Here is a 23,078-nt window from a genome sequence, read left to right on the forward strand (position 1 = left end):
TGTTTTATATATATGATCACAGTTAATCGTCACAATAATCCTAGGAGCTGTTTTCTCCATTATACAGATGAATAAAGAGAGGTTCAAATGGCTTTTTTGTTTAACCAAGGGGCAATGGTTGGTAAGGAGTGGAATTAAAATGCACATGTCCCTGATGCAGACCTCTTGTTCTTGACTGCTACATTGAATTCCTTGTTAGTGCTTGCTGGAGGTGCTGAGGGCTTGTGGGTTGTGGCTTCTCTGACCACCTCTGCTGGAAAGCAGGTGGCTCATGGAGATTCAGCAGCTCTCTGTTGGAGGGGTTCATGGAGAGATTTTGAAGTCATTGGCTCTGTTCACGGAGTGCCCCTGAGCCAGAACACCAACCTTGTAGGGTGGCACCTTGGCACAGTTCTTCACAACTGTTTCTCCAGGATGCCTTGGACAATGTCACTGTTACCACCAGCAGAAATCCCTTCTTATTTCATCACACCACAGCCAAGGTCCCCCTCTTCTCCTAGGGTGTTCTCTAGGACCTAGACACAGGATGGGGGTCTGATACAAACAGAAGCAACCTGTGAGAGTCCACATACTTCCTGCTTTAGTCACGAGTCCTCAGGTTGTAAGCAATGGAATTACCACTGGGACCAAACTGAGAAGAAAGGACATGTGGGATGTTTATTGGTTCATGTGACCAGAGCAGAAAGTGATCATTCTTCCTTTTGGAGGTGAATCCTGATTTCTCTGCTCAGTCCTATGCCAATCCTTGGACCAGTCAGAGGGATGGGGAAATTGGCTCAATTCTGGTCATGAGCCCACTTCTATGGCAGGAAGATAAATAACTGCGATGGGTTCCTGGAACCACAGAATCAAAAATGGGAGTGGATGAGGCCCACAAAAAGAAAGTTGCTTTTCTTGCAAACTATTTGGTAAATGTCCAGGACCTTTTCTACTGATTTCTTTCTATTCCACGCTTCTCTCTTTTGTCTGGGCTACCCTATGTCTGGCCCAAGTCAAAGTTATGTCACAAATCTCTGGAGAACTTGTGAACAATCCCCACTTGTTCCTTCCCTGCCCAGAACAAACCTGGATGCCCCATTCCACCGGGGGTGTCTTTGTAGTAGATGTCTGTCTTGCATCTTAGGACTTCTAACCTCAGACCCTGTCCTTTGATAAGGCTTGGCGATTTCCAGTGGTGTCACTTGGAATGGTGCATGACTGCAGAGGGAAGTAAGCCATAGAGTTTCTAACTGGCCAAGTTTGGAATTTTCCTTACAGCAGAACTCAACCTGTGTGAACATCTGTTAGGACCTGCATCCTATCCTGATTCTGTGTTCTTTTTTTCTGACTTTTGAACAGTAACAACATCTGTAGTTTTGCAAATGGTTCTTTCACAATTTTATGGGTGTGTGTAAATCAGATATTTAGCCCAATCACTTGCTATTTCTTCATCTATGTGGCACCACCTGGCTGGGGAGCATGTCACTCCTTTTGAACTCTAGGCATTGAGACAGGGCAAACAACCACCTTGACTAGACTCAGAAATAGGAATTTCAAGACTCTGCCCTGGAACTTTGGCAAGGAAATCTGCTCCCTCTTCTTGATGGACAAGGATGAAGGTTTGGGGACTTTCTAAGCAAAATATTTTCAAGAAACTTAAGAAAACAAAGAAACTTCCATTAACTAACATGCACGTTTATAGTGAATGATTCGCTCTCTGCTTCCTACCTGGTGACCCTATTACACAATGGTCTATCAGCTGCTCTGTTCCACCCAAGAAGCAGTTTGGCGCTTTGGCCAATCCTCTCTTGGACGGTTTCCATTTGTTTTTCAAGGTTAATCTTGTCTTGCTAAAGGTGTTATAAGCTTTCTGAGGAAAGGAATCCCATTTACTTTTTCTTTTGCCAGGCATGTGGTAGGCACTTGATAAGCCTTCCTTGGATAAGCAGTTGTAATTGTAATTGAGTGTGTGTGTGTGTGTGTGTGTGTGTGTGTGTATTTGTGGGTGTGTGAGAATTAGTTCCCTATGGCTGCCATAACAAAATATCACAGACTGGGAGGCCTAAACAACAGAACTTTATTTTCTCATAGATCTGGAGGCTGGAAGTTCAAGATGAAGGGTTAATTTCAGACTTAATTTCTAGGGATACCCCTCTCCCTGGATTGTGGATGCTTTCCCACTGTGTCCTCGCATGGCTTCTTCTCTGTGTGTGTGTGGAGAGAAAGGGATCACTTGTATCTATTATTCTTATTAGGACACCAATCCTATTGGATTAGGGCCACACTTTTACGGCCTCATTTAGCCTCACTTACCTTCCCAAAGGTCCTGTCTCCAAATACAGTCATGCTGAGGGCTAGGGCTTCAACACATGGCAATTCAGTCCCTAACAGTGTGACAGCTTCAAGCGAGTGCCCTGATATCCCTGTGGCCCTGATCTGTCAGAGTCACCTAAATTACACACAGAGAGGTTTTAATTTGGTGGAGGAGGTGCTGTTTCCTAACTGTGCAGATTTCCAACCTTTCTCTTCCGTCACTGCCAGGTCCATGAACGTTCTGAATAGTGCACTGGAAATGCAACTGCTTTCCACAAGAGTGATGCACTTACATGGGACAGAGCTGGGGCCAAAAACTGCTGGCAGCTATTTGAAGACTTCCTACCAGGAACCTCCCAAAGTGAAAGGCTGTCATGTGCCTGACCTGATATTCTGGCTTCTCTAAAGCCAAATTCCAGCCTTGGTTGAGTTTCAGTTCATATGAAATTGGTTTGTATGAGACGGAGGTTATGTCCTGCAGGAGGGTATGTGGGGAGAGTGAAATGAATCAGAAAGGAAGGGGTGGTGGGGGGCTGTCTCTGCTCCGACAGTGCTGCTTACTGCCTGCTTTCCTCTGATGAGTCTAACCGGGCTTATGGGATCTGATGTGGCCACGTGAAAACACGCCTCAGAAAAAGCAAAATGTCCGTGTTTTGAGGCCTTTCCGTTGGGGAGGGTGGGAAAGCGGTGGTCACTGTATGTTCTCCTTAGACCAGGCAGGGGAAAGGGAAGTCTGTGCAAGTCTCTGATAATCCTCTTCTCTTTCTTCTGCTTGCTTTTGTTCTTCAATAAATCACTCAGGACAATCTGCTTCTCTTTAGTGGTATGTTTTCCTAGGGTTCGGTCTTTGTTTGAAATTCTAGAACAACAGAGTTGCAGTAAATATGGTCAACCTACGTGTAATTATGCTGGTATGTCAACTTTGCCCCCTCAGAGTCGGGTCTGCTCTGGTTAACCAGAGGCCCCCCCTGACTCAGAAACGGGACCTCCTGCAGGACCCTGTGGAGGGCCGACCCTGAGCCCTGCGTCTGAAGGGGGTAAGTGAGCCCATAATTACTCTCATTGTTTAGGTCGCAGCACAGGAGGGTTTACATTAAAGACCTCAGCTGGCACACACAGCGTGCCTATGGAAAAAATGAACCGTCTCCTCTGCCTGCTCCTCAGTCCCACGTTGCCTGTCCAAGGGCTTGGGTTTCACAGCCGCCTTCCGTGACTCTGCTTCTGACCACTCCTGATTAGAAGCTTGGATTCCCCCAGATCCAAAAGGCATCTCAACCCTGAGGTCTGGAAATTGAGCTGTGAGCTGCCTTTTGAGAATCTCAGAATTTAGGTCTTGGAAAGGACTTGGAGATGGTCTCAGTTGGTGTATCTTAACCCTTACTGTTCATGTGAATCACCTGAAGATCTTATTAAAAGTGCAAAATTAAGCACAGCGGTCCTGGGGTGGGGCTGGAAAGTCTAAATTTCTAAAGAGCTCCCTGGTAATGCCATGCCTGGTGCTGGTTTTGGACTGCACTTGGAGTAGCCTGCTAAGCCTTATGAAAGATAAAAGGGAGGCCCGGAGACCTGAAAGAGCTTGTCGGGGCAGAGTAGAAATTTGATTCTTCTTGCCCTTAATGTGACTGCAGCCCCACATGGGCTCTGCTGGGAGGGCTGGGGTGGGTCTTAGCAGAAAATGCCCTACTGTGCCACACCTGGAATTCTGGAGTAGGGGCTCTTTCCCAGATGCTCCAGGTGGATGTGGATCCCCAGAGCTCTTGGCATGAGCCCATGGCCTCAGCAGCTGGGAATCTGGATGGGAGTGGATTTCTATGTGTTCCTTCTAGGACTTCAAAGGGGCGTGTGAAGGGAGGGCACTTTGAGCATGTTGTCTATTGAGAGACGTGTGTTCTCCATAAACCCAGGACACTGTGGGAAATATCAGGCAGGGCCACTTGGCTATGAAAGAGAGTCTATGGCACCACAGTGGAGGGCAATGAGTGTTTTTAGTAGAAGTCAGTGAGTGTGAGACTTTGTTTCTGTCTACACCACCATGAGGACTTGGGCAAGGGAGTAAAGCTCTCTAGACCCCACCAGTAAAACAGATGCAGTGTGTTACCCACCCGAACCCAGGGACTCGGTCATGTGCTCTTTTACAATTTATTTTGACCGTAAAGTTGAAATTATAGATTTTATCTATCCTGTCCTATCTATCATTTTTTTCTTCTACCTTCATCTTTGTCAAGATACTTTGTCAAGGTACTTTGGTATGTTATGTGCAGCTGAGCACTGAAGAGAGGCCTGGCCTTTGCTCTCAGATGCTGGGAGGTGATCTCTTAGTCCCCGGAATTGTCCTGCCTGATAGGACTGTCTTTGTGTGGGGGCTTTGGCCTTGGGAGAGCCTAACAATGTGATTTATGGTGGCGCTTTGGGACATGCCATATCAAGTCTAAACTCGAGAGGAAGTAAAGAGTAAAAATATTGGCCTGAAGGTCAACCATGTGGGCAGTATATGATTAGGCCCAGTAAAAACTGTGGACACTAAAGACTTGAGTGAGCCTCCCTAGCGGGCAGTCCTCCGTGTGTACTCTCTCACATCATGGCTGGTAGGAGGTCATGCTGTCCATGACTCCATGGGGAGGGGAAAACCACAAGTTTTGCATTTATAGCCCTCCTCAACTCTGTCCTGTGCATCTCTTCCCTTGGCTGATTTCAATTTGTATCCTTTCACTGTAATAAAACTGTCATTGTAGGTATAGCATTTTCCTCAGCTCTGTGAGTCATTCTAAATTATTGAATCTGAGGGTGTTTGAGGGGACCTTTGTATCTGCAGTCAGCCAATCTGAAGCAATCTGATGGTTTTGGATATATCTGAACTTGTAGCTAGTGGTCGAAGTGAAGGCAGTCTTACAGAGACTTTTCCCTCAAACTCTGTAGTTGGTTGAACTTTTAACAACAGTGATATGTCAATTTAGCAAATATTCTGGGAAAACAAAGAAAGAAATCAACTCCTTCAAACAAAGCCTGCCTGGTTGTAGAGTGGATCAAGGAATCTAGGATATTAGTAAAGAGCCTGGGCTTTGGAGAAAGATAAACCTGCAGGTGGAGCTGGGCATTCCTATTTTTTGGTGATGTAGGCACGTCACTTAATGCCTTTGAGCCTCGGTTTTTCCATCTGTGAATATGCTTACCTGAATGACATGCTGAGAAAATTAAATGCAATCAGGTATGTAAAGTACAGGGCATGCAGGAAGCACTGCATCAATGGTTGTTGTGATTATTGCTATCATTATTATTTCTGCCTTTATCGGTGACGTGATTTACTTATTAATTTTTTAAGAGAAGTCTGTGCCTTTTTTGGCCATAGGCTACTTGAGGGGGGTGAAGCTGGTGTTGTGAGTGGCCCAGGGCTGTGCTTCACAGGCTTGTAGGTAATTGAGAGCTTGCCCAGGTAGGGCTGATCATTTGAGGCTTGATTTCCATCCGGTTGAAGGTCCTGAAGTTGTAGACGCCCACCACCTTGGGCAGGCGGCTCACAACTCACAGGTGTGTGTTCACCACGGGTATCTCTGTGGGTGGTGCCTCCTTCTACTCTTGCGCAGGCGCTGCCGCTGCGCGATGCTGCTGTTTTTTCCGCAGGCCTCCTTGCTCGCTGCTCCTCAGCTGCTGCTAGGGTATGTCTGGCCGCTGATTGAGGTTCACGCCGCCTTATGTGAACTTGCGGAAGGTTGGCTGCTTTTTTTGCTTCTCTTTCGCCATCTTGCCGGTTCTCTGGCAGCCTTACTTAACTTACACTTATACTTTTGCCTTGAACATTTGCCTTGAACATTTGTCTGTTGCAAAAGGTATTTGAGTGGCTCACATACATGGAAATAAGGTAGCCTGATAAAAAACTACCAAGAAGTAAAAAAAAAAATACTGGGTAATTGGCAGCAGTTGAAAATGTGGGCTGCAGGAGAACCAGGTCTGGCCGAGGAGTGGGCTGCAACATGGAGCCTGGCCATGCAAGACTGGGACAGCTGCCATTGGAGACAGGGTGGCATGTCTTTACATCAGGGGTAGAGGACGATCTTGTGGAGGCCAAGAGTTTAGAAAAAGAGTAGCTCCCTGGGGTTGGAGGGGAAAGAGAGAGAGTCAGGCCCTATGTTTTTGGACTCACTCACTCATCCTTATAGCTTCTGTGTTTTTTTCTCTTTGGTAAGTAGAGGGTTCATTCATAGAGGTAAATGCTATGCTGTAAAGAGCTTGGGGAGAGAAGAGAGCTGACATTTGTTTTTGGAAAACTTAACACCTCTCCTGTCCATCCTTTCTCTTCCTTTTGTCACCTCCCAGGCATTTCCAAGTCTCTGCAGACTCATTTCTCCTATTTTCTATTACCTGATAACTGATAAGGGTTTTGCCCATTGCCCCTTCCAGATTTCAATTTTAATGGGAGTGTAAAGATGTCTCCTTATGAGCCAAAAGAATAAAATTACAGATAAGATATGGTGATAAACTCTGTTGATAAACAGTGAAACTAAAAGAGCAAAATGAAGCACTATCCACAAACCCTCAACTCAAATTCTAGAGGAGAGTTGCTATGAAGAAGTTCTATCTAACTGAGCATTCCAGTGTCCACCAGAGCTGAGTCCCAAATCACAGATCTGATGTTGGTTAGCAGGTCACTTAACCTCTCTGCCTCAGTTTTTTTATCTGTAAGATAGAGATAATAATAGTATCCACCTCACAGGGTGGCTGGGAGGAAAAAATGACCTAATAATATAAAGAACTATTAGATTTTGGTGGCCAGTGGTGTTTCAATGCAAAAAAAAAAAAAAAAAAAAATCAGACGAGACACGATATTAGAGTAGGTCAGTCTTTTGATCACAAAATACGTGAATTGCACAAGTTGACCACTGGCATTTTGGGGTCCCTCAAAGTTTTCACCACTGGGATGGGAGTCCAGCAAAACAGATTATACTATGTGGAAAATGGTGTCCTTTTGTGATCCATGTCTGATTAGCAGTTGGAATGTTCATGGCATAGATCCTATTTGGTTAAATAATGGAAACCAACATTCCTTTTTATTGGGCAATGATATATTGAGGTGTAGGGGATGAATGGTCCTTGGTTTGATGGAAGGTCCAGATTTCTCCAGCTTCTCTTCGACTGTGACCTTCAACTGCTGGATTTTGAACCAGAACACAATTGAAAGAGCATAGTGGAAAGAGCTGGGGATCCAGCATCAAGACTGAGCTATGTATGGGACGGATAGACCACAAATTTTGTGAGCCTCGGTGTCTCCATCTCTAAAATGAACACTGCGCAGCCTCCTTCATAGTGCTGTTAGGAGGACCTTAGGAGATGATGCATTTGAAATGTTTTGGAAATGATTAAGGATAATGCAGATGTTTATTATTGTTTTGTCCTTAAAATGTATTGACTCATGTTATTGCTCCTAGAAGGAGGCCCAGATGGGTTCAGTGCTTTGTCCAAGATGAATTAGAGGGAGGAGGTGATGTGCCTTGGGGGCTATAATGGGGCTGAGCTTAGCAGTCACCTCCCACACTTGTCTCGCATGTGGGTCCAAGTGTCTGCTGATCAGGAACAGACTTGAGTCTGTTGGTTTTTTGTGTGCTTGGTTAAATTGTAAAGATCTGTGCTGTGTGTTGTATTAGGTTCCATTCTGTGTCCAATAACTGATTAATTTTGTGATTTAATTAATTCTTGTAGAGCTGGTATCTCCACAAAATGAGTAGCCTTGGCTCTGCCTGTCTGAAAGGGAATTTGGAAATTAAAGATAACTAAAGGATTGAAAGTAAAAGCACTTCTTGGAAGATGTTTCCTATTTGGAGGCAAGGTAGCATCTAGTTTAAGTTCACAGACTCCTGAGTTAGATGCCTGAAGCTGAATCACAGCTCTGACAGTGACTACCAGGTCCCTTAACTTCTCTGTGCCTCAGTTTTCTCATCTGAAAATTGGGGATAAAAGCTGAGATTGTTGTGAGGGTTTAATGCCAAACAGCTTCAAACAGTATCTGGCCCAAGTGAGTGCTCTACCTGTGTTAGTTACTGTCTAGCAAGGCCTGTCTTTTGTCCCCTTTGAAGGTAAGACTCCTGCAGGAGAAATCAGTCAGGGGTGGCTGGGCCACTTTGGTCCCTATTTTCCTGCACTTTTGTCCTGTCAGTCACTGGTTCGGGACAGTTGGCCATTTGCTCTGCCAATCTTTGTAAAAACGTGGAAAAAAAAGATGGTTAAGGATGAATCCCCAAATATTAACCCTTCCCTGACTACCTTGTCCTAGAACCCAAAAAGCAGATTTGTATGTACATGAACTTATGGAGAAGGAGGTCTTTAGTGGCTGAATTAATGTGTGCAGTGATTGTTTAGTGTTAGTTGTACCATCAATCTCTCATGTTCTAGAACCAATGGACAAGGTCTTGCTACAAAGTTGATCAGCTTTATCTTTTATGTATAGAATCTGTTTTCCTAAGTACTGAAAGGGATGCTGTCTGTCCTCTGACCTGTTATGCCAAGTTCAGCGTAGGCAGGCAACTGCCCATTTTATAGACCAAGAGCTTGAGATCCAGAGGTACATTTACTGGCCATTTACTGATAATGGTTGTGTTACTTTGACACTAGTTGTGAGAATTTTGGACACTTCTTACTGGAATTTCTACTGGATAGAAATCCCACTTGAAGGAACTTTGGAGGGTTTCATGGGAAAGCATGCTGGCCTAGGCCTGGTTTAGGAAGGGTCAGTTATTCGTTATGAGTGTTTGTAGGAAAATGCAATCAACATGACACAGCATCACCCACAATACCAGAGTTGATGTAGTTGGACTCAAAACACTGTCCAGATGCCTGGGGTCCCAGCTTTGTGCTGGAGCTGGTCCTGCCCTCAGGAGGTTTGGGTATCTTTGCTGAGCCTAGAAAGAAAGAAAACAGAACCAGGTGAACAGGCTCAACAGGAGCTCTGGATCTGTGTCTGCCAGAGGGCTGCTGGGGGTGGGATGTGACCATGAATTTGGGCCCCAGGAAGTTTGCTCCTGGTGTAGCAATGAGGTTTCCAAGAAAGCTTTGTGTTGCTCTAACTTCCCTCCTAGAATTGTTTTTATTATTATCCATAAAGAAAAAAGTTTTTTTTTTTTTAAATTCTTTTTATTTCCAAACACACAGGTGGAATTTGTCCAGCGGAATTCAGTGCTCTAGGCCAAAGGGGAAGCCATTACTTACTGGCAACTGGAGTTGAGGTCCAGTGTATGTCATTGTCTAGGGTATGGCATAATACAACATTCTTGGAAATTGTGGGAACATTAGGTATGAGCCTTGGCATTTCAGATCTGGGAGTTGTGTCAACATTTGGGTTGTGACGTTCTCTTATCTGTTCACTCAGCATTTTTTTTCCATCCTATGTACTCCTCATCTTTTCTAGAAGAGATACATCCTTTCTAGAAGAGAATGTTTTGAAACATCTGAAGGTCTTGTAGTAAGTATATGCCATGGTGTGGTGGACTTCTTAGTGCCCTCCCTTCAAAACCAGTGTTGGTGGCTGCTGATTCACAGCTTCACTCTCTCTGGAAGCAGCCCTGGAAGCAGGAAGCTGCCTTGTCCAATGTTATTCCTTCTCCCAGCGGCTCTCTGCCAGTTATTAGTTACTTGAGTAGGAAAGCCTGACTCCCTTGCTTTACCTTGGGACAAACCAGAAGGGTATCCCAACTCCAGCGCTCCGTGCAGGATTGGCCTCTGTTACAGCTGCTCCACACAGTTCAACTCTCCCACCTGCTCTCTTACAGGTGTTGCTACCAAGTGTGCTTCCTAATTTGCTCTGCATCCAAGTCTCTGTCATAGAGTCTGTTTCCTGGAAATCTGATCTGAGGTAGATCTCTCGGAGCCATGGTTAGGGATGAATGGGTGACACTGGCCTCCTACCTTTTTTTTTTCCCCCAATCTTTTCCAGAAATGTTTCCTAGTCATTCTTTCCTACCATGATGTTGGAGGCAAGGCTTCTGAGCCTGTCTAGGTGAATATTGTCTACATGCATATATATGGAAAATCTAGAAGGACGCCACTGAGCTGGTAACAGTAGGAGGAGAGGAAGTGAGGAGTGAATTTCTATTTTAACTATATAAACTTGAATATTGTCTAAATATTGCAGTGAAAATATATAATGCATCACCTGTATAATTATTATATTTCTTACTTATTAGTAAACTTTAGTATCTAAGTGTAAGCATTACATAGTCCGCATGTTCACCATCCCTGTCCCCACCCTCCTTCCCTTGTACCCTCTTCTTCTGTAGAAGCTTAGTGTTGCTGATCCTTTGAGGGTTTAGTGGAGGGGCTGTGGAGGGGTGGGATTGACTCCCAACTGTAGGGGTCAGCTTCCTCTACCTACTTATTGACCTGAGTCCAAGCAAAGCCATATTCTGTACCCTTTACCACAATGAATTGCTGGAACCGTCCTACCCCAGTGTTTGGGGAAGTGTTCGCTCGTTTGTTACAGGGAATGAGATAATTCATGAAAAGTATCTAACGTGGCTAGGAAAATGCTTAATAAATGATGATTATTTGATGATGATGAAGAAGATGATGATGATATTGTTGTTGTTGTTGGGATCTGGATTAGCGCGTTAGCTCTGGAGTTTTTACCAGAAGGGCTTCCCTTCCTGCCCCTGCAGTTCCACATCAAAGCAGGAGAATTTAGTGCCCAGTGAGCACTGTGATGGGGCTCTGTCCTCCAGTTCCTTCATGAGCCAGGAGGCTATGTTTGGTCCCTTGTGTGCTGATGCAGGATGGGTAGGAGGGGGGACCCACAAAAAGTTGCCCTTCTTCCTGACACTTTCCTCTAACATTTAGGGCTACTTCTTTAACCTTATCTATGGTTTCCACTTTGGGGAGGTGAGGAAGGCTGAACCTTCACACTCACTCCCCTCTCTCCCCTATGTGAGCCCTAGCCTTCTGTGTCTCTCCTCAGGTAGCACCTTTGACATAAGATGTCAAAGGACAAGCCGGCCACAGAAATTGAGCCTGTTGAAATAATTTACCAATTCAACAGTAATCCACAAAATGGAAGCCCAGATCCTATGCCTTGTTGTTCCAAGAAAAGTTGCCTCCAGCCTCCCTTGCCTCAGTTTACTCATGTGAGACGTCGAAGTAGCCAAACAGAGGCTGAAGGATGGGGTGGATGTTTGTAAAGTGGGACCTGGGGCAAATCCTTCCTTGTTACCTGTCCTGCCTCCCTCATAGTGCTGTTTGGACCTTAATTGGCTGGGTTAATGAATGTGGCCCTGTAAAGCAGACTATATGTAAATATAAGGTCAATGGAAAATATGGTTTATTTGCTTTAAATAAGCTCTTCAAATAAATGTCTTCCAGGAAATCAAATGCCATAGCGCAGCTACCACAATAGATGGAAGTGGATGAAGGAAGCAACTTTCCTCTGGCGCAGTGTTTTCCAAATGTGTCCTGGGGACCCCTAAGCCTAAAAGATGTTGCTTTGAAAAAAGGTTACATGTAGTTGTTTGTGTGCGTATGTATGTATTTGTGTAGATCAACATGTTTGAGATGTGAAGCATACAGTTTGGAAGAAGGGAGGCTCTAAAAGTTAATTCATATATAGAAAGAAAAACTAAATCAAATTATACAATTATTAAAAATGCTGACAAATGCTACAAACATGACAAAGCCTAGAAAACTAACATAATGTTTTTATTCATTAATTACTTTGCATATTCCTATGATACTTCCCCTTCTGTATTCTTTTTTTTTTTTTTTTTTGCTTTTTAGGGCCACACTCATGGCATATGGAAGTTCCCTGGCTAGGGGTTGAATCAGAGCTACAGCTGCCAGCCTACACCACAGCCACTGCAACGCAGGATCCGAGCTGTGTCTTCAACCTACACCACAGCTCATGGCAACTCTGGATCCTTAACCCACTGAATGAGGCCAGGGATCAAACCCACATCCTCATGGATCCTAGTTGGGTTCTTTAACTGCTGAGCCATGAAGGAAACTCCTTCCTTCTGTATTCTTTGTTCATCTCTTTGTATGACAACAATTTTATAATATTTTATACATAGAGAATAGAGAGATAATTTAGTCTTTCTTTAACATGCTTACTAGAAATTTGCCTTCTATTATTGATAATTAAGAAAATATCCACTTTGCTGCTTGTAATTGGTAATGTCTTGTAAACTTTTAGGTCGTAGACAGACTTAGGACCACCTCCATCCAGTTTTGTTTGTATGTGAGCTATAAGATTCCAGAATGTCCTGGGTTTTATGTTGTGATCATTCATCTCACCTGCTCTTTATACCAGTTATCCTTAGTAATCTACTAGGACCTTAGAAGGGCCCCATGTAGTGAGGGACCCTGACACTTAAGCTTTATCCACTTCAAGGTAAATTTGCCTTTGTATAAGACCCCTTTCCCTACCATGAGCCTTTACTTGGAAAATTTTCACACTCAAGGAAAAGTTAGAAGACTAGTACAATAAACATTTATAAACCATTCACCAAATTTACCAACTGACATTTTTCTACGTTTGCTTTACCTTTCTCTTTCTCAGTCTATAGCTCTCCCCCTTCCCCATCTAAACACACACACACACACATGCTTCAGACTGCATCTCTAGGAACAAGGACATTTTCCCCACATAACCACTATGCTGTTACCATGCTCAATAAATATAACATAGATATAATGATATATACGCCATACCTCATACACTTTTCCCCTTGTACCATCCAAAAGTTCTTCATAATCCATTTGTCATGTCTCCATTAATTTTTCCATACTTCTTTACTTTTTGGGTCAAGATATTCTGTGACTCTCTTATACTTTTTGGCCTTAGACCCAGAATCAGTCATTTCCTCCCCAAGGTATCCTGGTTCAAGGAGCTCTCAAGAAGAAGAAAATACTTGTTAACATCAGGTGGATGTTAGGACATCTCACTCTGTAGGGTGAACATCATCCTGTTCAATCTGGATCCTCATGCTGTCCTGCTCTCCTTTGTGAGTTAAGTCCTTGGGTTTCATACTTAAGTACCAGGGAAGTCTCTGATATTGGAGACTTTTCATCAGGTATGAGACAGATGCAGTTCGTTTCATGGAATAAAGCTCAGCCTGCTTGCCCCTAACCTTCTCTTTTTAAAAAAAATTTTTATTTGATATTGGAGTATAGTTGATTTACAATATTGTGTTAGTTTCGGGTATACAGCAAAGTGGTTCAGTTATATATATGTATATATAATATATCCATTCTTTTTCAGATTCTTTTCTATGTGGGTTATTACAGAATATTGAGTAGAGTTCCCTGTGCTATACAGTAGGTCCTTGTTAGTTATCTTTTTGTTTTGTTTTGTTTTTAGAATGTAATTTATAAGTTTTATGAGTTTATACCTTTTATTTTTTTATATAATGGTTTTTTTTTCATTATAGCTTGTTTACAGTGTTCTGTCAATTTTCTACTGTACAGCATGGTGACCCAGTTACAAATACATGGATAGATTCTTTTTTCTCACATTATCATGCTCCATCATAAGTGACTAGACATAGTTCCCAGTACTACACAGCAGAATCTCATTGCTTATCCATTTCAAAGGCAATAGTCTGCATCTATTAATCCCAAGTTCCCAGTCCCTCCCAGTCCCCCCCCCTCCCTCTTGGCAACCATAAGTTTATTCTACAAGTCCATGAGTTTCTTTTCTGTGGAAAGGTTCATTTGTACCATATATTAGATTCCAGATATAAGTGATATCATATGGAGTTATCTATTTTATATATAGTAGTGTATGTATGTTAAGCCCAAACTCCTAATTTCCCCCCCACCATTTTTCCCCTTTAGTAGCTATAAGTTTGTTTTTGAAGTCAGTGAGTCTGTTTCTGTTTTGTAAATAAGTTCATTTGTATCATTTTTTTAGATTCCATATATAAGTGATATCATATGGCATTTGTCTTTGTCTTTTTAACTTCATTGCCATATTGTTTCAAAGGGCATTGTTTCATTCTTTTTTATGGCTGAGTAATGTAATATATATATATTACATCTTCTTTATCCATTCTTCTGTCAATGGACATTTAGGTTAGGTGGCTTCCATGTCTTGGCTATTGTAAATAGTGCTGCAGTGAACATTGGGGTGCATGTATCTTTTCAAATTATGGTTTTCTCCAAATACGTACGCCCAGAGGTAGGATTTCTGGATCATATGGTAGTTCTGTTCTTAGTTCCTTAAGGAATCTTCATCCTGTTCTCCACAGTGGCTTCACCAATTTATATTCCCACCAATAGTTAAGAGGGTTCCCTTTTCTCTGCACCTTTCTCCAACATTTATTGTTTATATACTTTTTCATGATGGCCATTCTGCCTGGTGTGAGGTGATATGTCATAGTAGTTTTGATTTGCATTTCTCTAATAATTAATGATATTGAACATCTTTTCGTGTGCTTTTTGGCCATCCCTTAGCCTCTTGTCTATTCTTGCTGTGGTTGGCAGAGTGAAATGAGAGTAGACCAGAGAGACAGCCTATAGGAAATGAGGAGATTTCTGGAAATTTTCCATCTCTAAACATCCCCCTCCCTCCAACTGCCACTAGGGACAGTGGCCAAGCTATTGTTTCAGGTCCTGCCCAGTGCTACCTCTTATAGCTTCAGAGCCATATGATTAGATTAGCTGGGGAGTCAGTCTTCATCTGTGTCTCTGGGCCTTATGAGAGCTTGTGAAGAACAATTTGAAGCTTTGCCAAGGCCTGCAGCTATAAGCTTGGATATTTTTTCCAGAAAGAGCAAAAAGTTTTCCCCTGCAATTCTTGGAGGGACAGCTTTAGAGACATGAGAACACACCCTGAGCTAAGGAGAGTCAGCAGGCCTGGGCCCTGAGGGGGCAACTAAGTGTGACAACCAGAGTTCCTTATGTGGGCTTGCTTCCCTGGAGTCACTTTATAGTCATTCATAAATTGTATGTTTTTTTTCTTTGAGAACTGTCCTTTGAAAGAGGTCCTAGAGAGGAGCTGATTCTGTAAAGGTGGTGCTATCCAGAAACCAGAGGTCCAGATGTGCTGGCCAAGGAGATGAGGAACCCTGGGGGTGCCGTCCCAGATATTAACTGGAGTGCCCCAAGAGAGGCCCTAGGGAGGCACTGGTGGGGTGGAACTGGAGGTAGCTACTGCTGCGGGCTGCCAGGTGTGCCAGGACAGACAGGAGGAGTCGCCCAGCTGCTGCACAGAGACCAGAGACCCTGGCAGGAAGCGCGTCCATTGGAGAAAGAATTTCCCATTGTTCTCCTGCCTGGGCAAATGGCTACGGGAGGAAGCTGGAATATCAGTTCACCTTTCTCTAATGTGATTTCCTCACCTATAAACCAGGGACTGGATAAGGTGACTGGTTTTCATGACTTTTTTTAAAAAAATTAGCAAAATGAAGCTTTCTGTGGAAGCCTGATTAGGTAGAAGTGCAGCTGTTCTACTTGAAGAGGAAGTTGGGGCCTCACAGCCTTCCCAGAAGCCCCACCCTTCACCTTCCTCTGCCTCTCAATGGCCCCTGAAGGGAGTTCTGGGTTTTTACAAACAGATTCCATCTGGAATAAAAAACAGAGGTCTCAAATATTTTCCTCATTTTAAACATGCAAATGCAGGCAGAAAATTGATTAGTTGGAATCCTGCGTGGAATGCGTTTGTGAGTGCTGGTTTAGGAGGCACAGGAAGTGCCTTCAGGACCATGTGTTTAGATAGCTGGGGAGGAGAGCCATCTAAGGACCCCAGATTCATTAGGACTGGTGGCTCTGATGAGATAAACCCCAGTCCTGCATCTGTGGGTCTTGGCCATAAGAAGTCAACAAAGCCATGGGGTCCACACACTCCTTCTAAAGGCTTCGTCATTTCTGTTCTGCTTACCACAGGTCTGCATGACATTGTGTACAATGGCTATAGCCTTTAGGTTTCCTAGAAAATATGAGCAATTCTGGTGGTTTTGAGTAGCTCTGTCCTATCCACTTCTTGTCACAGAAGAGGGTATGTTCCTTCTCTTGTTACACAGGATCCACAAAGGAAACCTTTAGGTTTCCTAGAAAATATGAGCAATTCTGGTAGTTTTGAGTAGATCTGTCCTATCCACTTCTTGTCACAGAAGAGGGTCTGTTCCTTCTCTTTTTATACAAGATCCATAAAGAGTATAAAAATACTAGGTAAGACCTTATGCTTCCAGAAGGTTTTAATTTTCAGGGGACATTTTGTGATCTCATTTGAGGACCACAACAAATAAGGAAAATAGGAAGGGTCACTTTTCAGGTGGGTGAGCAGAAGCCTAAGAGATGGTGAGTGACTTGCTCATTGATACATTGATACGTGTTATACACCCAGTGAAGCTGGAGCTGGATTTCCTGAAGCTGGCCCCAGTTGGCCAGTTCTGACAAGATAAGAAATTAAATACAGGTGCCTAGAAAAGAGTTTTGTTTCTGTGGCTTCTGTGGGGAAGGTTAGCCATAGGTGTCATTAAAGGTAAAATTAAGACCTGTTAGCACCAAGTGCCTGATCCAGGTTCCAAAAGCCACAGAGCATGCTGGTATCCACTGCAGAGAGCAGTGCTTCCTGCTCCTGCCTGGCCTCCAGTAGTAACTGCTTTTCCTCTAGCTCCCTGGGCAGTAGGATGTGGCAAGAGTCTATAGACCTGAATACTGCTCCCTAACTCGACTGCCAAAGGAATATGTGTCTTGGGAAACTTCTGTGAGCCTCAGATGATATTGGACTGCATCCTTGTTTTTCAAAGTTCCATGCTTGGGCCATCTGTGAGAGTCGTGTGTGTGTGTTTGTGTCTGTGCACACGCACCTGGGTGGCTTTCCATTCCACTACACCAGAGTCTCTGGGGCTGGATCATAGGCTCTTCTGGTCCTTTGGTGGCCACCACTAAAGAGTCCCTGAGTGTCCTTTCAGCAGTAACCCTTTGCCTTGGCCCTGGGCAGGCTGACGTTTCTGTAGGAAGAGTGTGGCAGTTGATTTAACTACAGGTTTAAGAAGCCGTTTCAGGCAAAGAAAGTTGTAAAAACTTGAGAGTCTAAGGAGGAAGTTACAGAACAGGTAGTCCAGGTCAATGTATAGTATGAGAAGATATCCTTTGTGCTTATTTTAGGTACTGAGGTAAGTTCTTAAACTCTGCTCATGCCAAGCAAATATGTGGGGACTGTCTTGCCTCTCATGAAGTCAAAATAAATCTCTCTTCTGGGGTGATGCCTCTTGCCCTCCTCTGCTTCTCTCTCTTAATTCAGGTGCTATCTGGGGTTTGCATCCAAAGGAAGACTGGAATTCTCCCTTCCATTTCCCTGGCCAGAACATGGCCAAAACAACCTACTGTATTGACTAAAGCGGTGAGACCAGAATCACTGAGATGAGGAAGGTCAGCAAAAGAGTTACATTTAAAAACATGTGCATATGCATTATAGTTGTTTTGTGTACTCCAATGGTGTGTTAAAAGAGTTCACACTTTATAAGGTCTGGCTTCCAAACCGAATATGATATTGTTGTGTACTCAGGTTGCATATGAAAGTAACTATAACAGCCTAAAGAGCTAGTTTTAGGAGTAGACTCTTGGAGCAGTGTTAGATGGTTGATACTTACGAGCTTGAATTTGAATATTTTAATATGTTGGGTTGATAAGGTTATCAAAAGGGTCATGGCAAGAAGCCAAATCCTAAAAGGAGGCCACTGTCTTAAAAAGTGATTAACATTTATAGCTTATATGGGGATATAAGTCGTACTCACCCAAGACTACAGAAAAGATGCATTTTTGACACATAAACTTGTGACCTCTATGACTTGATGTGAAGTAAAATAAGTGTTGCTAAGTGAGTGGGACATCTTGCTGGAGAAATTTTTGGTTATCCATGGTCTCTTTCTATAATTCAGAAATTTACTGTTGTTAGCTAATACCTGTAGATTATTACTAACTGGCCATGAGATGAATTTTCGGTGTACTCCTTTCTGTGGGGTCCAGAAGGCAGTAGTTTGGGAAAGGATTCTGGTCAAGAGGTAGGCATGATCCTCTAGAACAATAAGAGATGCTGTTTGGAGTAAAGAAATAAAAGTCGGTCCCTGCCAGAGTTCTGATGCTTTTATTCTCATTCTTTTTAATTCTTCAGTGGTCACACACAGCAGACCCAAGGCCAAAGGTGCAAGTTGTTTCAGGATCCCGGGATCCTATTCAGCAGAGCAGAAGAGATTCACGTTTACTTTAAGTCACTCTTCCCCACCTCTTTTCTCTCCTGTATGGCCATTCCCGTATCCACCTGTGAATAGCTCCATTGTGGCCAGCCAACAGGGTGCCAGCACCTATGGTTAAGCAGACTCCTGACATTCCAGCCCTCAGTTTCAGCTGCTGTTGCTTTCTCCCATCCAATGGTGGTATTGAAATGAGCCATCCAGGTGGAATGAAAATATTTAGAAAGAGGCCTGTAGATCTGAATTGGTGGAAAGTCTCCAGAAGGGAAGTCTCCCTGAGACATGTGTGAGTGGTGGGAGCAGCAGAGCGGGGTGATGTTCATCCTGCCAGCGCTGCTATTTCCACGTATTTCTTAATTTGGGGTTCATTTAGCTAGAATATTTCGCATAATACTCTTCTTTATTTCAAAATTATAGCTACTTTAAAAATAATAGTTCTTAAAACGTTGCTGGATTTTTCCATTTATTTTTTAAATTATAAAAGAAACACCATTCGTGATAGTTTGAGGAGTAAAGATAAGGGAAAATAATCACTCATAATCCCTAACACAGTTATTATCTTTGTTTGTTCCCTTCCGGTCTTTTTTTTTTTTTTTTAATATGCATGCTTTTATCTAGTTGTAACCACAGAACAATATAATTTCCAATCCCTTTCCCACTTAGCACATGTCACTTGCATTTTTCTGTGTTGCTATATGGTCTTTATCCTCCTAATGGCGGCTGCATGATGGCCCATTGTAGTCTATCATAATTTGCTTAACCATTTACCTATTGTTATCATTTTGATTGCTTCCAATTTCCTACTGTTATAAAGCACATTGTGATGGGCATCTTTGTGCATATTGTTTTCCCATATTTTTGTTATCTGTTGTGTTTTTTAAAAAAGCGTCATTCAGGAATCCAGATATTTACTCAACAGTAGAAATTATATTTGAAGCTAATGGGGAAATGGGGCATTATTTAACAATTTGTTGGGTTTTCACTGTTCCATAAATTGAGGGAACATGCAGCATTAAGGTATTAGCACAATCATAGGTGTTTAGACACTAAAAATATCTCTGCTTCATTCAGAGGTCCTGAGTTTTGTTAGATGCTTCCGTCCTTGGTAACATGATTATGTACTTTGGTGCTGGTCTTCATTGCTTCATTGCAATTTCAACGCTATATGCAGATATATAAGAGGCTATGTGAAAAGGTGAAAAAAACAAAAAACAAAAAACAGAAAAACACCCCCCCCCCGGCATATTCTTTGGTCAACATTCCTCAGGAAGGATACCAGTGGTTCTTGCTTATCTGAACTTCACCTACAGGTGTAGATTTTTGTGGCTGTCATAGCAATGCCATTGTCATCATGTTCAATGTCAGTAATATAGTCCTTAGTGGGTGTCCAATGCAGGCTGTGATCTACTTAATATTCCTGAGGCATTGAATGTATTGGTCACTAGCATGCCAAGTACAGGCTCATAATTACAGTGACAGTCTGTTTTTTTCAAGGATTGCAAAGGTTTTATTTAATGAAACATGCTTAAAACTACCTAGAACACTTCTCTGTCTCTTTGCCTCTTTTCTTGACTGGACCTCGTTTCCCCAGTGTGACTGTGTAAGGGTGAGTTTTGGGAATCTGGGTTCATGGTAGTGGGTCTCTGTGAGCTAATAGCAGGGAAGAAAAATAAGCATTGCATTTTTTAAATGGGGGAAAAATCAGGAAAAAGGCATGCATAAAGGATTTATCCTTTCCATGAAAACATTGATTAATGAAATCTAGTATGAATGGGGAGTCACGCCCTTTAAATATTAGATTTCATTCTTAGAGGATAGTAGGCTCCTGAAAGGAGATATTCTGCCTCTGCTGCTCTTTATGGACACAAATGTTTCATGCCCTTGCACTGATCAAGGATGCAAATGCCTCGGGTAACCGAATCACTGGACAGGGTGAAACATTGTGCTGGACAGATGTGTTGTCAGGAAAGGGCTTTTGCTGATAAAAGGGACAGCTGCCCTCAGGATGGGGTGGTAGAGGGGGGAAAGGGGAGTCAAGCAAGAGGGAAGGAAGTATGCAAGGGAAGGTGACCCAACCACACGAAGCCAGCCTCTCGAGCCCCCAGCTGGGAAACTCCACCAGCTTGCTAACTCTTCCGGTTTTATCAGAGCTGGCCAGACATCTGGCCTCTGTTCTAATTAAAGTGGGCAACCAATTTGGTGGTTGTAGTGAAGAAAACAGCAATGAAATCTTGATGCCTGTAGGGTCATAACAAGGCCCCACATAATGCTCCAAGACTGAGGCTATGCCAGATCATATTCATTTCCTAAGAGCCATTCAACTCAGCTCCACTTAGATTTATTGAGTGCCAGTTATACACAAAGCTCAGATCCTGGCCCTCAGGAAGCCCTTGTCTACTGGGGAAGACAGACAAGGAAACAGTGAACTATGTCACAAAGAACTGATTAAAGACCATGATAGAGGCATATTCAGGGTTCTGTAGGAGTGTAGCAGAGAGAGTAATTTATTTATAATGAGAGAATCTGGGGAGGCTTCCTGGTGGAGTTGGTATTTTCTCTGAACTTTGAGTTTTGAAGGCAGGTTCTAGGCAGACATTCTGGAGGATTGCCATGAGCAGAGAATTCCTCTAATGAAATTTAGCAAATTCCCTAACTGAAATTTCCCACCTGGAACTCTCTCCTCTCTTGCTAGGAGTGAGATAAGAGACTAATTCTAGTTCAGTCACAGAATTTCCCACATTTCGTGGGTAGCAACTCTGGCCCTGTGACCTCTAAAACTAGGACTTAGACAGATGGAACCAACCAGGAGCCTGGCTTTTCACATGACTCCAATTGTTGGAGGAAGATCAGTTTGGCCCTTCAATATCTGGCTTTTGTTTATGCTCCAAACAGCGCATATGGTGACCTGTTACTATCAGGAATAATTAAGCCCAATCGACCCAAGTTATCTCCTGCTAGGTAGTTAACCTGACTTGGCTCTGTTGGTGGCATTGGCGACAGGCAAAGTGAGAGCTGCCCATCTCCATATAAATGAGCCAGTTGGAGCTGATTTAATTGTTTTCTTTCCCTTCCTGCACTCTCTGATATTCTCCCCTCCCCTTCTCTCCAAGTGCCGAAAAGTATGATTTTATCTTTGTTACTGAAGGCAAAAATGATCTGCTATATATATATCTTATAAGAAAATGTGTTTTGTTTCTAGCTCTAGAGCCGGCCCTCCCTTTCCCCCTTCTAATAAGCTCATGTCGGAGCTCTGAAGTAAGTTTGCCATAATGGTAGCCTAAAGGACATATTTTGTAAAAATGAAAAATGAACATATTATTTATATATCAATCGTGTAAGAGGCATTGATCAATGCAAGCTGCCTGATGTTTCGCTTCTCTCTTTCCCCTCCAACCCTCCTTTACCTTCCCCTGCCTCCCCCGCCTCCCTTCTTTGCCTCAGGTGCCTGGGACATTCCTACTATTTAGAAAGAGAGAGTTCTAGACTGTCCTGGTCAGTTTGTGCTGGGACGCAGTCTTTAATATGGAGCCTTCAACGGCTGAGCCTCCAAAATGACTCTCTGACAGCCAGCCATTAATTACCATCATCCGCATCTAATTCATTCATCCTTCTCCCTCTCATGTAGAGGGACAGCTAGGGCTGAGGGCACTCAGGGAAATGTAGGCATGATTCCATGTTCTTTATGCAGAGAGGGCTGCCGGAGACTTTGTTGGATGCAGGGGCTTTAATTGAATTGGCTTGCCAATAAAGCTGTTGTCATTCAGTAAGTGAATTTGTTGTACTACTCGAACCACAGCTGCTGCAGACAGCCCGGAATTTCCTGAAGGCAAGCCAGGCCCTGGGCTTGTCTGGGTTCAGCCTTTTTGATGGATCCTGAAGGCCATGCAGAGGGTGGCCCCATGGGGTTGGTTTTGATACCGATTTTGATGGCAGTGAGTTGTAGGGGACAGGCTGGGATGGAGCAGGAACCTGGGGAGCCAGTGGAGTGTGACTTTGGGGGATCCTATAGGGAACAGAGAACCCATAGGAAGGTTAGGGGTAGTAATTGATGGGCGAGAAAGCCTTATCCACCACAGTTGGGTGTTTTTTCAGTCCCCAGACAGCCTTTGCCCTTGGCTCCATTGAGCCAGTCATAAAAGGGTATCGCTTCCCATTGTAAAAAAGAAATTGAGAATATGACAGTTAATATATTTGTAGAGCCTTGTTTAAGAGGTCGAGCAGTATTGAGGAAATACCGCAGCATTAGAACTGGCATTTGTTACTGGGAGATCATTGGGCCAGAAATGCTCTACCTCTCCCCACAGTTTATAAAACATGGCAAGATTGGCAGGTTGCATGATTTATGATGGCTTTAAAGTAACATCAAGATTAAGGAAAGTTTTTCAAGGGACTGCAGGGCCATTTTTATTTTCTGCATCCAAGCACATGCCTGCAGTGGGTGCAAGCGAATGAGGACAGGTCTGGCAGGCCGATTTTCATGTTCTGGTGTCTTTATACCTTAAACAGATGGGGTTCTCTTGTTGAACTCTTCATTCCAGTGGTTTCTCCCCCTTATAATGTGGAACCTCTGACCAGTGCCCAGACCTTCCCAGGGACCCTGCTTTCTAGCTGTGGAGAGTT

General features: G+C 43.3%; 1 long non-coding RNA gene across 1 annotated transcript in view; it reads left to right on the top strand.

The window, feature by feature from the left end:
• The first annotated feature begins 3,111 nt into the window (after positions 1-3,111).
• LOC110260009 (uncharacterized) overlaps positions 3,112-23,078 on the top strand; it is an 822,333-nt gene continuing 802,366 nt past the window's right edge. The window contains exon 1 of the long non-coding RNA XR_014841892.1: positions 3,112-3,329. This is a non-coding gene — a long non-coding RNA (uncharacterized LOC110260009). The remainder of the gene's footprint in view (positions 3,330-23,078) is intronic.

This window comes from Sus scrofa, chromosome 3 (assembly GCF_054392235.1).
Source record: "Sus scrofa isolate SSC_HxYL_T2T_F1_AM1 chromosome 3, Sscrofa_HxYL_maternal_Yorkshire_Landrace_v2.0, whole genome shotgun sequence".
Lineage (NCBI taxonomy): Eukaryota > Metazoa > Chordata > Mammalia > Artiodactyla > Suidae > Sus > Sus scrofa.